At 48.9% G+C, this 17860-nt stretch overlaps 1 pseudogene; it reads right to left on the bottom strand.

Moving 5' to 3' along the window:
* Positions 1-763: 763 nt before the first annotated feature.
* LOC125114193 (Meckel syndrome type 1 protein-like) lies at positions 764-6652 on the bottom strand (annotated as a pseudogene).
* Between the last annotated feature and the right edge of the window lie 11208 nt (positions 6653-17860).

Raw genomic sequence — 17860 nt, 5'->3', positions numbered from 1 at the left:
ATCTCTTGCCAATGCGATACAAAAATAACAAAAGTCAATTTTTTAGAGAGCAAGAGGTGGACTACTGGGTAATTCTGTTTTTGTTTCCAGACCCAGAAGTGCAACTCCTGGAATAAGAAAAGACAAAGAATCGAACCACAGAATAACAGACTTAAACAGCTTTGTTTTGCTTTTTCTAAGCGCTGCACTATTTGAAGAACAGAAAGGACACTCTCTATGGGGCACTTAGGAAAATATCCACATGAAGAAAAGAAGACATTTCTCATTTTTACATTTATTTAAACTAAGACTAAAAATGAATGCATTACCATTGACAAAAATTCAAAACTACCTAAGGTGAGAGAATAAAAAGTAATCATTCCTGACATACCCCTCTCCCCACCCTAGCCCCCTCCTGTCTCCCAATCCCTCTCCCCCCAGAGAAAGCCACCTGCAGCGTGTGTGCCCTTGGAGACCTTTTCTATGCATTAATGGTTCTACGTCAATATGCAATGTTTTAAAAACACAACAGGAGTTCCCGTCATGGCTCAGTGGTTAATGAATATGACTAGGAACCATGAGGTTGTGGGTTCGATCCCTGGCCTTGCTCAGTGGGTTAGGGATCCGGCGTTGCCGTGAGCTGTGGTATAGGCTGCAGACGCAGCTCGGATCCTGCGTTGCTGTGGCTCTGGTGTAGGCCGGCGGCTACAGCTCCAATTCGACCCCTAGCCTGGGAACCTCCATATGCCGCGGGAGTGGCCCTAGAAATGGCAAAAAGACAAAATAAATAAATAAATAAATAAAAACACAAGAAGGACGATACTCTATGTGCTACCGTTTACTTTTCACGTGGAAGAGCGTGTCTCAGGGTCCCTGAAGAGAGGACTGCTACTGAGCTACAGTCAGGATGCTCTGGCTAGAGGACCCTGGCCCATGTGGTGCTGCAGGAGACCCAGCCACTCACCATCTCAAAATCCGTGCCCACGAGGCTGCTGAGATACTCCTTGTGGCGGCCGTAGAGCTGAGGAAACAAATCGCGCCACAATTCCAGATGCCACCGCCCCAGCCCGCCCAGGGTTCAGAAGTGAACAGGAGGGGAGAGCAGCAGCAGGAATGGGCAAGGCCCAGAGAGCCAGAGGCCTCAGAATCCCCGTCCACCGACACCTGCCAGGGCAGCACGGAGGCCGTGGAGGCTGCCGGGCTGGCGCCAGCCTGGCGCTCATGCGTACATGACCTTGGGGCAGACTGCTGAGCTTCTCCATCTCCGTTTCCTCATTTATAACAGCGCTAAGAAAAGGATTCCCCTCAAAGGGCTGTGGTGTCATCTAAATGAAATAACTATCAGAAGGGCCTAGCACAGAGAGCTCAATGGTCTTAGGATGATCTGATAACGGGACCCAAAGCCAGTGTCTGATGCGTCCTTGGTGTTGCTGAGTCAGGAGAGGCCACGAAGAGCCAGACCTCATGGCTGCTGACCCAAGCTCAGCGCGGCCTCCGCGCCCAGCGGGCGGGTCCTCGGGAGGCACCAGCACTTACGTCCTTGAACACGCGCTGCTCCCGCTCCTCCTCCTCGGGCTGGGCCAGGGAGGACACGTTGTCCAGCGTATACGTCCACAGCTCCTGCTTGTCCCCCTCTGTTTCGATTCTGGAAGGTCAGAGCCACCAAAGGGACTAACTCGGAAAAGACAAGATGGGCCCTCGAGGCCCGGCCTAGGGAGGAGCTGATTTCCGCTTGTTATTTTGGAGATGGAACATGAGGAACCGTCGGCCCGGGAGAAAGAGGGACCCTGGCTGGGCCATGTCGCCCTGTCTGGATTGGCCCCTGCACGCAGCCGCACCGAGAATGATTTTTACTTGATTGCACCGCTGCGGTTATCACTTTCAAAGGAGAGTAGCTGCACATTTGCAGAGAGCGGGATGCCCGGGATCCCACGGGTCTAAGGCCTGGACGAGAACATGACCCTGGGCTGGGAATTTAAAAGCTAGAGCCGATGAAGGGCTTTCTGAGACTCTCGTCAGCCACAGGCAAGAAGTGAAACCTTGGAAAGGCAGGCCCGTCACCACCGTCCCCTTTCTCTCCTCACCTGTAGGGTCCTTTGAGGCCCGTGAAGTCGGGTTTTACTGTGATGACACCATTGCTGTCCACCTTCAGAGTGCAGAGGACATGTTCATGCTTCTTGTAGCCAAGCCTAGAGACCAGAGCATCAACACCAGGGTTCAAGGGCGCTGGCCCCACCTCCAGGGAAAGAGCAAGAGGGATCCAGCCCACGCCAGGGGAGAAGACAGAGGCCGCAGTGAGACCGGTCCTGGTGAGATACTTTCTTCCAAAGAAAACAGTGAAGAAAAAAAGCCCTCCCACCCACATAGCTGGGCTGACTCTTAACAGGCCGGCGATGGCTCGTGAAGAAGCGGAGGATGGGGGGCTGGGGGTGGGGCGGTGAGAAGCTTCGCTCACTTGCCGTAGGGCCCCAGGTCTGCCATGATGTACATTGTCTGAAGAGGGGTGTTGATGACGTGGCTGTTCCTGACGAACTCTTCTGAGGGTTCCCAGGTGACGATTCGTGACTTAAGGATGCCACCCTCCCTGGGAGACACCACAGGAAGGGTCACTTCCCTGGCACCCCCCAAAGAGCCTGAAGGAGGCGTGCGGGGGGAGCACACGCAGGTGGAGGCCCGCTGCAGAAGGGGATGCTCGGGTTGGGGGGGGAACCGAGAACACTGGCATGGGAGGACCACACAGGCTCCCCTAGTGTCCCCCCCACCCCCGCCACTGGCACTCACATCCCTCGTCTGTCCTGACGTCGCCGCCTAACATTGGCCATTCGCTCGACCAAGAATGATGGCACCTCGCTGGCTGCGGTGGTCATTTTCTGACAGTGCTGGGAAGACAGAGCAGCCCTGTGTAAGCCATCTGCTCAGGGCCACATGGGACCAAGCACCTGGAGGAGCGTCTTCCTTCTGAAACCTCACACAGGACCTGAGCCTAGAGGCACAGCCACCACACGGTCACAGGTGCGGATGGAGGGCAGCGGAGGCACGGACAAACCAAAGAAGGAACACAACCAAGCCTCGGTTTGCCCTGAGATGGCAGCGGCTCATCATTCTCAAGAAATGAGTTTATTGATGCGAATCTCAAAATGAGTCTGCAATTTCTAAGCACATCCCAACAAAAAGTGGGTGAGTCTGCCTGCTAGAGGCTGACATTAATTAGGTGGCTGGAAGATGCCAAATGTCACACAAGTATTCTGGGAAAACTCTCCCATGGGTAGCTGAACACTGACTGTAATTTTCTTTTCTTTACCAAAACAGACAACCCAAATTCCTTATGCTGTCCTAGACAAACTGCGGACATAAGCCATTGCCCATGCTTACGGAATTCCTCTTCAAACCCAATGTTCGGTTTTGGTTGAATCCCATACTGAATTTTTTTCTTTTGCGTTTTAGGGCCACACCCATGGCATAAGGAATTTCCCAGGCTAGGGGTCAAATCGGAGCTACAGCTGCCAGACTACCACCACAGCCACAGCAACCCAGGTTGCTGGGATCCAAGCCACATCTGCAGCCTACACCACAGCTCATGGTAATGCCGGATCCCCAACCCACTGAGCACGGCTAGGGAGCGAAACCTGAATCCGCATGGATACTAGTCGATTCATTTCTGTTGCGCCACAACGGGACTCCAATCCCATACTGAATTTTACCTACATTCAGACTCCACCCACCTGTCTGGTCTTATGGTGCATGGAGAGAAGTCCAGTCCAGGGGCTGCTTCTCCCAGTTTGCAAGCTGCAAGTCTATCATGAGAGACGCTGCTCCCCCCCTCTCCACCCCTCCCAGCAGGTAGAGAAGAGAGCAGCAGCACAGACCGTACCTACTGTTCTCCAGCCTGGCCTGCCTGCAGCACCCAGCAGGGCCTAGATGGGCTCTTCTGCCCGCCCTTAACAGGCTTCTTGAATAACACACAGCAAGGCCGGGAAACTAGGGAGGCCAAGGGGAACGGAGCGGGGAGACTTGAGAAAGAACAATACCTCCTCCAGATTGGTGTATCTATCAGAGTCAGTGTAGGTGAAGATCCGTCGTTCTTCCTGCCATCCGAACCCTCCATCGCTTCAGAATCTCTTGCCGGTACTGATGATCCAAAGGGCTCTGACAGGCTGCTTTCATTTTGGTACAGATCGACCTTCAAACTGAGGTCACAAGGAAAGAGAGGTCTACTGAGAATATGTCCGATTTCACTCCTATAACTGGTCAAATCACTTCTGCAGAGCTGATGCAACATCACACGTTTCACAGCCAACTCTCATTTTTCTACACTATGGAGACAGGGAGTCCAAGAATGTCAGAGTTAAAAGGAATCAAGAGTGATTGTCTAATTCAATTCTGCTGTTACAGAATTACATCCCCAACAGGAATTCTGCTGTTTCAGGGTATGGCACTACATTACATTGACCTTGTAACACTACAGTGGAAGTATATAAACTGCTACCAGTAATTCCCGCTGTGGCTCAGCAGAAAAGAAGGAATCTGACTAGTATCCACGAGGACGCAGGTTCAAGCCCTGGCCTCGATCAATGGGTTCGGGATCCGGTGTTGCCGTGAGCTGTGGTACAGGCTGCAGACATGGCTCAGATCCCATGTTGGCTGTGGCTGTGGTGTAGGCTGGCAGCTGCAGCTCCAATTTGATCCCAAGCCTGGGAACCTCCATATGCACGGGTGGGTAGGCCCTAAAAAGACAAAAATAAATAAACTGCTATCGCCCTTCTGGAATATCCGTTTGGTGATATGCATCAAAACTCCTGCCCTGCCTACCAGCTGGTGCAGGCAGACTGAGCAGACAAGGGACACTGGCTCACCTGGCTGAAGAGCTCTCTTGCCACCCAATCACGACCTCCTCCTCTTCATCTTCATCCGGGCGATGCCCACCTTCAAAGACAACAGAGTGAGTCAAATGCTTGAGCCAAACCAGCACCACTTCTTGCCCTGTGACGGGTGATAACCAAAGTCCCTGCTCTTATATCTGCCACAAAACCACCTAGAGTTCACTGATTTATTAAGCACTCATCTGGACGCACTCTAGAGAGGCTGTGGATATGTACAGACGTCAAGATGAGGACCCAAAAAGTCTTTATCACTAATTCAAATAAAAGGACGTCATGTCTTCCGGGAATTATTTAATCTAATCCAGTGTCAAGAGCTGAAATTTAGATACGAGTTGAATAGCTCTTCTTCAATCCCAATTGTCTACATTTGCTAGAAAGGGACGGTGGCATTTTTATCTTTACTATTCATGAAACCATATATCTAGACTCCCAAACACTGTAACCTTAAGAGACTAAATAGCAGGAAAGAAAAGGAAAGACGAAAAGCTGATTTTTTTTTTTTTTTAAAGAACCAAATCTAACAGGTCCACTCCTGGCTGACTATGCCTATTTCAGAGACACAAGTTTCACAACCCACCAGCTCACCCTCTTGCCCAGGAACATTTTGAACAGAAACAACAAAAGCAGAGAGACCAGTGACCTAACACAAACACACTGCCCTCTCTTCCTCACTTTTCTGGCTTCCCAGATAAGGAAAACTGCAAGAGCCCAGGTGAGGTTAATACGTACATTTCCCACGCAGACCTTAATTTTTTAATTGTGTTTTTAAAAGTGTTTATATGTATGCTTCAAGTTTGGAGCATATTTTCTCTTAGAAAAAAACAAATGCCACAAGTGGTAGTTAGGTTGACAGACAAGTTTATAACCTATCTAAAGTCTGGTATGTGCTATTTCACTACATTTGACCACAATTCAGATCAGCATCTCGGTGGTAGGAATCATGTCTTATTCAATTTTTATACAATACTACGTAGTAGTTAAAAGTGCCTGGGATCAAATCCTGGCTTCAACCATTTAGCAGCCCTGTGACTTTGAACATGAAACCCAACATCTCTAAGCCTTTTCAAAGACTACAGACCTGGGTCTACTCTGTCTCAAAGAGGTAACCTCAGCTCTAGGCCCTTTCCCCAATCCCCAAAGGGCAACATCACCACCAGATACCCACTGGCTGTTGGCTGAGGCCTAAAAGTGGCCAAGTCTATGAGGTCCTTTCCGGGCTGGGCTGCAGGCTGGTAACGGAGGTAATTGCTTGATGTGATTCTTTGCAGATGGACTCTGCCAGGAAAAGGGAAGCCCAAAATACACATTACAAGACACAAGCCAGGAGATGATACGGGGCAAAGATGGAGAAACAAAACACAAGAGATGTGGCCTGGTGCAAGCAACAGAGGGAGGGAAGTGGGGCACGGGGGTCCTAAAGAGGAGTGAGAACGAGAGAGTGCATTGGATACACAGGGCTCCCAGGATTTGGGAGGGTCCTGAAAGCGTAGGTCTGGAAGCTGTAAGTGAAAAGGGTTCCGGGGAGCGAGGGAGACGAGGAGAGACCGGGGTGACACTGGTCAGGATTGCAAAGGGAAGGGGGGGGGGGCTTCAGCAAAAGAGAAGTGTAGTAGTTCAGGCTCCAATCATCTGAGAGCATAAAAGCACAGAGCTCTGAGGCGATGAGACTACCGGAGGCGGAGGTTGCGCACGGGGTCCCGGGAGCGATACACTGCCTCGCCCGTGTCGGTGCTCCAGACGGTGTCCGCCATGCCAGCTGCGCCGCGCCACGACTGCGCCGGAAAGCGCACCGCCCCAGTTGCCTTGGTAACGGAGACGCTGGGTTCCAGCGGCTAGGGAGGTGTTGCGCGCGCAGCCCGCAATTCCCTGTGCTGCTAGGCAGCCTCGGTCCAGGGAGGCACCCGCGGAGCTCCAATGCGCATTCAGAGTGGGGTCCTGCAGGGTCACCACTTGTGTGTGCAAACCGAAGCTCGCTCACACCCAAGGCCTGGACTTGATGCACTTTACAAGTGAGGAAACTAAAGCAGCGCTCTCGGCCCCTTTTATATAGATTCAGACAGAAATGGTGTTAGGGATCAAAATGAAGTGTCCTGAGTTCTCAGCTGCTGCTCTTCCCACCGCACCACATGGCCTTCCAGTGAGTGCTAGGAAACTTTGGTCTGAAAATCGATGGCTGTGACTCACAGAATGTACCTATTCTTCTCAGAGGAGTCAGGAGAGGTGATGACAGTTATTCAGACGTGAAAATAACATTCTTGGAAGAAAACAAAAGTGTGTCAGAAGATTTATTAATCCTTGTATTGGCATTCACTGAACCAGAGAAAGAAAAAACAAGGAAGCTCACAGCAAGCAAGGAGAAGATATTGTTATACTGGTTTTCCCCTTCCATGTGTTCTTTCCGGAGATATATATATATATATATATATTTTTTTTTTTTTGTCTTTTCTGCCATTTCTTGGGCCGCTCCCGAGGCATATGGAGGTTCCCAGGATAGGGGTCGAATCGGAGCTGCAGCCACTGGCCTGCGCCAGAGCCACAGCAATGCAGGATCCGAACCGCGTCTGCCACCTACACCACAGCTCACGGCAACGCCAGATCCTTAACCCACTGAGCAAGGGCAGGGATCAAACCCACAAACCTCATGGTTCCTAGTCAGATTCATTAACCACTGCACCACAACGGGAACTCCTCTTCCCGGATATTTTTAAGCCATCTTAGAAACTGTGCTGACCTCAGGAAAAGCCAACAAAAGGCCATTCTGAAGACATACTCCATTGGACTGTCAAAGGCAAAACACACGATAACCTCACATCTGGCTCCCTGGCACCTTGGGGCTGTCAACAGTTACCACCATTTGACTCTTGCTGCTCCCCCAACAGAGTAGGCAGTTGTCCCCTGAACTCAAGATTCTCCTGCCAGTTTGATTACATGGCAGTGGGAGCCATTAGCAACAAAGCTGCTGTTGTCTAACACCCAGGACTGGCTGTAGCAATAGCCCTATTTATTTAAGATTCAATATAGCCTAGGTGCTTTGTTTGTCCCTAATCCTCCTAGGAACCTCTTAAGTAGTTATTTGTTATTCCCATTTAATTAATGAAGGTGGGGTCTTAAAGGCTGAACTCTACTAAGTGATGAAGGAGCTGAGGTTCCAGCCCAAGTGTGTCTTTTGAAGCCTGAACACCTTCCTTCCGCTCTGCCTAACAGCCTCTTACCAACCAGTTTATTCTGTAAGAGCACACAATTTCCGACCTAGGAAATAATTATTCAACAGATGAAACCCTGAAGGAAGAATATCAGCTCTTAAAAATGGTCATTCTAGGGAGTTCCCGTTGTGGCGCAGTGGTTAACAAATCCAACTAGGAACCATGAGGTTGCAGGTTCGATCCCTGGCCTCACTCAGTGGGTTAAGGATCTGGCATTGCCGTGAGCTGTGGTGTAGGTGGCAGACGCGGTTCGGATCCTGCGTTGCTGTGGCTGTGACGTAGGCCAGCAGCTGCAGCTCAGATTCAACCCCTATCCTGGGAACCTCCATATGCCATGGGAACGGCCCAAGAAATAGCAAAAAAAAAAAGACCAAAAAAAATGGTCATTCTAATTTTTTCTTTTAAAGTTGTGAAGAGACAACATTGTGCCACCTGAACACGTGATAAAGGTGGAGCTTGCACCCACAGTTCGGTTTTATAATTAAATCAAACTTATACTGAAGACAATCTCACATAATTATAAGCAAAATAGGTACTGTACCTCATGGTATGGAAATATGTTATTTGTATAAGTAACTCTAATTGAATTATTTTTATACGGGTGAACTAGTGTTTTTTAGGTTTTCTCTGTGTTTCCTGGTATAAATCAGGATTCTTAAACTTGGGGTCTGTGAGCAGGGTTCCATAATTATTTATGGATTTGTTTTCCTTTTTATAACACACGTGTGGCATATGGAAGCTCCCGGAATCAGAGCTGCAGCTGCCAGCCTATGCCACAGCCACAGCAATGCTGGATCCAAGCCGCATTTGTGACCTATGCCAGAGCTTGCAGCAATGCCAGATCCTTAACCCACCAAGCGAGACCAGGGATCGATCCTGCATGCTCATGGATACTAGTCAGATTCGTTTCCACGGAGTCACAACAGGAACTCCCCAGGAGTTTTTTTCTTGCTTTCTTTCTTCTTCTTCTTTTTTTTCTTTTTTGGCTGCCCGCATGGCATATGGAGTTCCCAAGCCAGGGATCAGATCTGAGCCACAGTTGCAACCTATGCTGCAGCTGCAGAAATGCCAGATCCTTAACCCACTGTGCTTGGTGGGGGATGGAACCTGTATCCCTGCACTCCAGAGATTCCACTGATCCCGTTGCATCACAGTGGGAACTCAAATCCAGGGGTTTTAAGCAGTCACTCCATGATCATCTGTCAAGGATGAGACAGATGGTGCTTCTACACCTTTAATGTGAATAGGGATGCCTGGGAATCTTGTGAAATGCAGATTCTGGCTGGCAGGTCTGGAGTGGGCCCTGGGATTCTGTATTTCTAAACAGCTCCCTGAGGATTCCGATGCTGCAGTCCTTGGACCACACTTTGAGTAGAAAGGATAGAGTGTGGAATCCTACCAAGGGTAAAAAGTTCATCTAGGTTAACAGTTTCCAAACCTGCCTGAATGTCAGATTCACCGGAGATTTCTTTTTTTTCTTTTTTTTCTTTTTGTCTTTTTGCCATTTCTAGGGCCGCTCCCGCGGCACACGGGGGTTCCAGGATAGGGGTCGAATTGGAACTGTAGCTGCCGTCCTACCCCAGAGCCACAGCAACGCGGGATCCGAGCTGCGTCTACGACCTACACCACAGCTCACGGCAACACTGGATCCTTAACCCACAGTGCAAGGCCAGGGATCGAACCTGCAACCTCATGGTTCCTAATCAGATTCGCTGACCACTGAGCCACGACGGGAACTCCCCATGAGATTTCTTAGCATTGACATTTCTTTAGCTCTGACACCAGAGATTTGAATTCTGTAGATGAGGAGCAGGGCCTGGATACCTGTTTTAAAATAAAACAAGTTTTCCACCGACTCAGATGCAACCTTTGGGAAACCCTGAACTAGAGCTTCCTACAGGTATTTCAATCTCTAAGCTTCTTTTTCTCATGAATCTGGCAAATACAAAATGGAATGGGGCAAATGCAGGCTGACAGCAATTCTCCTACTCTGTACATGTTGTAACTAGCACAGAGTCAAAACGCTTCCTTGTTATTTAAATAGAGTCTTAGATTTACACTGACTCCCTTTCTTGGGAATTTGGCATTTTCCATCCCTTTGCAGAGTAAGCCCTCAAGGTGCTCTCAAAATAGCTCAGTTAATGATTTTTTTGAGTTCCAGCCACCCATGGTGATGCAACTTAACTATATGAAGAACTTCCACCTTGGGTTTCCTGGAGAGTTTTTCAAAAGCCAAGGAAAGCTAGAGTTATGTGAACTTTGAAAATATCTCACACACAGGAATGATCGAAGCTTATCTTGAAGTTCCCGTCATGGCTCAGGGGTAATGAACCTGACTGGTATCCATGAAGACGCAGGTTCAATCCCTGGCCTCGCTCAGTGAATTAAGGATCCAGCGTTGCCGTGAGCTGTGGTGTAGGCCGCAGATGCAGCTCGGACCCTGCATTGCTGTTGCTATGGTGTAGGCCAGCAGTTGAAGCTCCGATTTGACCCCTAACCTCGGAAATTCCATGTGCCGCAGGTGTGGACCTAAGGTGACACACGCAAAAAAATATATGAACAATTATCTTTTGATATATCTTTCTTCCCTATTAACCAGTGAGCCTTCTAAGATGCAGAACCAGGCTCAATCTATCTGTGTGTCCTCAGGTCACCCAAACAGTTGCTCAGTGCAGAATTATTTGAATTGTACTGAACTGAATTGAATAATCAGGAGGAGCAGTGCCCCGGGCGCTGGGCTGGGATCAAGAGGGAAATTCAAGGCTTTGACAGGGGAGGCTAAGAGTGAGGACCCGGACCCAGGAGGCCCAGGTACTTGGATTAAGAAGAGCTTCCTAAAGTCTGCAACCAGGAGTTCCCATCATGCTTAGCAGTAACAAACCCAACTAGTGTCCTTGAGGATATGGGTTTGATCACTGACCCTGCTCAGTGGATTAAGGATCCAGCGTTGCTGTGAGATGCAGTGTGGGTTGCAGACATGGCTTGGATCCTGTGTTGCTGTGACTGCGGTGTAGGCCAGGAGCCACAGCTCTGATTCAATCCCTAGCCTGGGAACTTCCATATGCCATGGGTGCGGCCCTAAAAAGCCAAGCAAAACAAAACAAACAAACAAAAAACCTTGAAGTCTGCAACCAGAAGGGAAAAGAGAAACCTGGGTAACTATCAGCACTGCAGGCTTGTTTTCAGATGTGAGGCCAGGAAACCCTGCGAGGTTATATCCCAGGAGACAGGCATCACTCCCTGAGCAGGGCCCTTGGGGACTTCTGAGGGGTGGCAGCAGCTAGGCTGGGCGGGCAAGTTTAAGAGCAGAAATCCTGTGTGGGCCAGCTGCTGTCATCATGCTGGAGTAAGCTTTTTTTTTTTTTTTTTTTTGTCTTGTTGCCTTTTCTAGGACTGCACCCACAGCATATGGAGGTTCCCAGGCTAGGGGTCTAATTGGAGCCGTAGCTGTCAAGCCTACACCAGAGCCACAGCAACGAGGGATCTGAGCCACGTCTGCAACCTACACCACAGCTCACGGCAATTAACCCACTGAGCAAGGCCAGGGATCAAACCCACAACCTCATGGTTCCTAGTCGGATTCTTTAGCCACTGAGCCACAACGGGAATGCCTGGAGAAAGCTTTTTTCACATCCACAGCCCCCCAAATGGAAAACTAAAGCTGGCTAGACTGGGGAGGGGGTTAAGGTAGAACCCATGGTCCCCATAACCCCTCTCACTTTCTTGTCATCGGAAGCACCCCATGATGGGAGGGATCCCCACGGTCACCAGAAGAGATGGGAAGTCCAGCAGCAGAAGCCAAAAAGAAACTCTCCATTCCTCCCACCTTCTTCCTCAGCCTGTGAAATGCAACCGGACAAGGAGGACATGGGTCTCGGGGTCAGGCTCTGGCCTCCTTGGCAACTGGAGACTCACGGGAGGCTGTGAGCCATCCTTGCCATGTCTCAAGAACAAGTTCATGCTCACCTCCTGTGACTAAGAGCTCATCTCCATTCTCATCACTCGTCTGTGAATCATGCTCCCCACATCTGCACACCTGGTCTCAGGTGGCCCTCCCAGCACCCCATGACACAGGCTGGCGCTATGGTTTCTAAACAAGGACACTGAGGCTCAGAGACCGAGTGACAGTCTGGGGTCACACAGCTACTGAGCCAGGTTGTCCAGACCCAGGGAGATTTTCTGAGCTCCCTCCAAGCCTGTGACTCCAAGTCTGTGACTCAAGCTGCCCAGGCTGGCTGGACCCCTCCCCAGGGCAGCAGGGTAAACCAGAGAGCACAGAACACTGGTCAAAGTAGGCTCATATTCTCTGCAGGGTCCATTTCAGCTTGATAGAAAGTAAATTTAAGATTTTCGTAGAGTAAAACAAAGATAAAGTTTGGAGTCGCATGCAGAAGGGTGACTTTTTAAGTTAAAATGTGAGATCTCAAACTTTTAGTTGATAAAGTAATCTAGCAATACTGGTCCATTAATTGTGAGATGTATGTATTTCGCACATACATGTATCACAGGGATGTACCTGGCAACTGGGTGTGGGTATACGGGGATTTTCTGAACTATCTTCACTAATACTGTGAATCTAAAGCTATTCTAAAAATAAATATTTTATTTTTTAAATGTGAGACAGCAGAGAAATTGTAGAATCTCAGTTTCCTGCAGGAGTACCCGGTGCCACTCCTCTTTTTTTTTAAAAGGTTTATCAGAAGCCATGTTTAGGGAGTTTCCTGGTGGTTCAGAGGGTTAAGGATCCAGTATTGTCACTGCTGTGGCTCTGGTTGCAGCTGTAGTGGGGGATTCCATCCCTGGCATGGGATCACAGGCCCAGCTAAAAAAAGAAGAAAAGAAGAAGCCATGTTTATTTTATTTATTTATTTATTTATTTTGCTTTTTAGGGCCACACTCTTGGCATATGGAAATTCCCAGGCTAGGAATTGAAACAGAGCTGCAGCTGCCGGCCTACCCAGAGCCACAGCAATGCAAGCTTCGAGCCCAGTTTGCGACCTACACCACAGCTCACAGCAATGCTGGATTCTTAACCAGCGAGGCCAGGGATCGAACCCACATCCTCATGGATACTATTCAGATTCGTTTCTGCTGCACCACGAATTCCAGAAGCCATGTTTAAAAAGGATTGCCAGGAGTTCCCATCGTGGCTCAGTGGAAACGAATCCAACGAGGAACCATGAGCTTGCGAGTTTGATCCCTGGCCTCGCTCAATGGGTTAAGGATCTGGCATTGCTGTGGCTGTGGGGCAGGTCAGCAGCTACAGCTCTGATTAGACCCCTAGCCTGGGAACCTCCATATGCCACAGGTGCAGCCCTAAAAAGGACAAAAGACAAAAAAAAAAAAAAAAAGCACTGCCTGAGAGTATGGAGGTTCCTCAGAAAACCAAATATGGAACGACCATGTGATCCAGCATTCCCACTCCTGGGCATATATCTGGACAAAACTGCAATTCAAAAAGATACATGCAACTTGGAGAAGAGACTTGTGGCTGCCTGATGGGAGGGGGAGGGAGTGGGAGGGATTGGGAGCTTGGGCTTATCAGACACAACTTAGAATAGATTTACAAGGAGATCCTGCTGAATAGCATTGAGAACTTTGTCTAGATACTCATGTTGCAACAGAACAAAGGCTGGGGGAACAATGTAATTGTAATGTATACACGTAAGGATAACCTGACCCCCTTGCTGTACAGTGGGAAAATAAAAAAAAATTTTTTTAAATAAAAAAAAGATAATGCAATAACTGAATCACCTTGTCATACAGCAGACATGATCACAACATTGTAAATCAACTACACTTCAATAAAACTTAAAAACACACGCACCCCTATGTTCATTGCAGCACGATAGCCAAGATATGGAAACAACCTGAATGTCCATTGACAGATGAATGGATGAGGAAGATGTGGTACATACATATATACAAGGCAAGGCTACCCAGCCATAAAAAAGACCAAAATAATGCCATTTGCAGCAACATGGATGCAGCTAGAGATTCTCATACTGAGTGAAGAAAGTCAGAAAGAGAAAGACCAATACTGTATGAGATCCCTTATATGTGGAATATAAAATATGGCACAAATGAACATATCTACAGAACAGAAATAGACTCACAGACATGGAGAGAAGACTTGTGGTTGCCAAGGGGGAGGGGGAGGGAGTGGAATGGATGGTTATATTTAGAATGGATAAGCAATGAGGTCCTGCTGTATAACACAGGGAACTATATCCAACCTCCTGTGATAGAACATGATAGAAGATAACATGAGAAAAAAAATGTGTATACATATGTATGTATGTATTGACCCAGCAAATTGACCCAGCATTGTAAATCAACTATACTTGAATAAAAAATAAAAAGTATTGCCCACATTCTGTTGTTTGCAGAGCAGGGCATTCTAGAGCACTCTTGAAAACACCATATTTCTTTTTCCTTTTTTGTCTTTTTCAGGTTGCACCAGTGGCATGTGGAGGTTCCCAGGCTAGAGGTCTAATTGGAGCTGTAGCTGCTGGCCTATGCCACAGCCACAGCAATGCCAGATCCTTAACCCACTGAGCAAGGCCAGGGACTGAACCCGCAACCTCATGGTTCCTAGTCGGATTTGTTAACCGCTGAGCCACAATGGGAACTCCAGAAACCCCATATTTCTTAAGAGAAGAACGAGAAAGCAGGATGATAAGGCCTCTCTCACTCCCCACCCCTGGCCTCTGCCCCCTTCTTAGGGCTGTGAGAAGAGTGAGAAGGAACTCCCCCACCCCAGGTTCCCAGGAGAGCAGAAGGGATTCCTTGACAGCAGGTCCACTGGAACACATCACCCCCTTCTGGCCTCCACCACGATTTTCAAGAGCTTGTGTTCTTGCACACACCCAAATCACCTGGGTGGAGTCCCAGGAAGAAATAGTGAGATCTCAATCATTTATAGTTTAAGACCCAGAGGACGTGCCTGCTGGCACCCAGTGGGCACCACCCACAAGGGCTGGGCCAGTGAGCAGGAGAGCGGGGTTTCTTCCACCGATGCCATGTGGAACTCCAGCCTCCATCTGGCAAAGAGACCAAAGGATGGAACTTCACAAGACTGGGGGTGGGTTCTGTTGCTTCTGAAAGATGCTTCACCAGGAAACAGGTATTGAAGTTCCACCTGCAGGTTGCAAAGGGGGCTGCTGTTTTCACCCAGCTGTCAAAAGATCTTCCTCCCAATCTCCTGGCTCTCTCTGTTTCTAGGTGGCTTAGGATAGGCTCGCCTATCCTAAATGGAGAAAATGAAAGAGAGGAGAACAATCCAGAAACTATACCCCTAGCTACACTTTGAATAGCCACAGCATTTCAGTCAAGCCAGAAATGGTTTTCAGAAACGGCTTTGGAACCGACAGCCGAGACCTTGGACTTGAATGACTAAGTTAAGCCAAGGTCATTTTGACACTAAGGTCATCATCTTTAGCATCAAAACAAATATCATTGATTTCCCAAAGCATTTTAGAGCTCTTGAGGCCTTTATGATCTAATTTGGGCAACAGGAAAGTTGCATAGAGAGATAATGAATAGGAAAAGCAAAGGAGAGAAAAAGAGAAGCAACACACAGTGTTCCCTGGGGCTTGGCAGACGGGGATGCTTCGGTGGAGAAGGAGGGCTTGAGATATTGGTTGGACAAGAAGAGAGAGAGCAGGAGTTCCCATCGTGGCTCAGTGGTTAATGAATCCGACTAGGGAACCATGAGGTTGCGGCGGGTTCGATCCCTGGCCTTGCTTAGTGGGTTAAGGATCTGGCGTCGCCGTGAGCTGTGGTGTAGGTGGCAGATGTGGCTCAGATCCCGCGTTGCTGTGACTCTGGTGTAGGCTGGTGGCTACAGCTCCAATTCGACCCCTAGCCTGGGAACCTCCATATGCCCAAGCAATGGCAAAAAGACCAAAAAAAAAAAAAGAAGGGAGAGAGCAAGCCAGGCCTGGAGGATGGCAGAGGGAAAGGCACGGAGCAGGAATGTGCATGGTATGTTGGGAGAAAGAGTAGGTTAGTTGGCTACAAAGAAGAGCTGGGGCCGAGGAGTGATGTGAGATGGACTGGGAGAGATAGGACGGTAGGCAGGCTAGGACACTGGCTGAAACTTGAGATTTTGTCTTGTAGGTGGTAGGGAGGGAAAACTTTCGTGTAGAGGAGGATGGGGATGGAGCAGGTTGGCAGCTGGGAGACCAGCGAGAAGGATGTGATCTTGGAGCAAACCCGAGGTGAGAGTCAGGGCAGAATCGGGATGCGGGGAAAGCAGGGAAGTGACAGATGCAGAGATTTATGAAGGACAAAAGGGTAGGAACTGATGGAGGTGGGAGGAAGGAAGGCAGGGGAAGAGAAGAAAAGAGAGGAAAAGATTTAAGGAGTTCCCATTGTGGCTCAATAGTAGGGAATCAGACTAGGATCCGTGAGAATCCTCGGGTTTGATCCCTGGCCTCGCTCAGTGGGTTTAAGGATCTGGCTTTGCCAGGAGCTGTGGTGTAGCTCACAGACACGGCTTGGATCTGGCGTTCCTGTGGCTGTGGTGTAGGCTGGCAGCTACAGCTCCCTAGCCCAGGAACACCCATATGCTGCGGCTGTGGCCGTAAAAAGAAAAGAAAAGGAAAAAGATTGTCTTTTGTTTAAAATCCTGAGTTTATTCGTGACCTGTATGATAATTGGTTTATCTTCCCATCTCTACCCTGACAATCTCTGGATCTATTTTTAGGTCAAATTGTCTTGGCTGAGCCCTAAAATCTGTCACTTTTCCTAATCCTATCCCTACAAGATTCTGCCAAGGCAAGGAACAGATCTGACACCTTTTGCATTAGAGGCAAACTGATCAAAATGCATCATTTATAAGCTCATTAGGAAGAAGGAGGATTGGGAGCAAGAAAAGGAAAAAACAAGAAGCACATAATACCAGGAGCTCAGTGAACATCTAAGAGGGAGATGAAAGAAAGGAACAAGAGATGGAACCATGATGGAAAATAGGAGAATGGCCTTGACCGAAAAGAGGGTTTTTGATTAATGGGGAGAAGGGGGAGTTCCTGTCGTGGCGCAGTGGTTAACGAATCCGATAGGAACCATGAGGTTGCGGGTTCGATCCCTGCCCTTGCTCAGTGGGTTAAGGATCCAGCGTTGCCGTGAGCTGCGGTGTAGGTCGCAGACGAGGCTCAGATCTGGTGTGGCTGTGGCTCTGGCATAGGCTGGAGGCTACAGCTCCGATGGGAATGGAGCCTGGGAACCTCCATATGCCATGACTGCGGCCCTGGAAGAGACAAAAAGACAACAAAAATTAATAAAATAAATAGATAAATAAAACTAAAAAATACTTAGAGAAGACAGAGGCCTCTTCTGTCTCCTGAGGGAGACACACAAACCCTTCCAGATATTTTTCTCTTCCACAAATCCCTGTTGTCCCTGGAGGGGGCTGCCTGGCATTGTCCCTGTCCCTCCCACGGGCCTGTGCTGCCAGGGACAACACTCAGAGAAAGGCTGTCATCCCCTCACCACTCGCAGGGCCAGGATGGCTTAGGCCAGCGCACCTGGACCCCTCCCGTCTCTGGGGTGAGCACGGGATGCAGCCCAGAGACGTTAAATATTGGCATAAGGAGCCATACTGGGAACAGGAAGTCCATTTGTTTGGTGTTCTGAGAACCACCAAGAGGAAATGCCTGTTAGCCAGAAAAGAAAAATAAACAGTGTGCCTATTGCTGAACCACAGCCAAGCAGGGGGAGGTGGGTGAAAACAGACAGCTGAGGAAGGGACCGCCTGGGCGTCCAAGGAAGATACCATCTGAAATGGTGGAGATG

The sequence above is a fragment of the Phacochoerus africanus genome, chromosome 14 (genome assembly GCF_016906955.1).
Source record: "Phacochoerus africanus isolate WHEZ1 chromosome 14, ROS_Pafr_v1, whole genome shotgun sequence".
Taxonomy (NCBI): Eukaryota; Metazoa; Chordata; class Mammalia; order Artiodactyla; family Suidae; genus Phacochoerus; species Phacochoerus africanus.
Note: the sequence above shows the minus strand (reverse complement) of the source record. Positions and strands in the feature narration are given on the sequence as shown.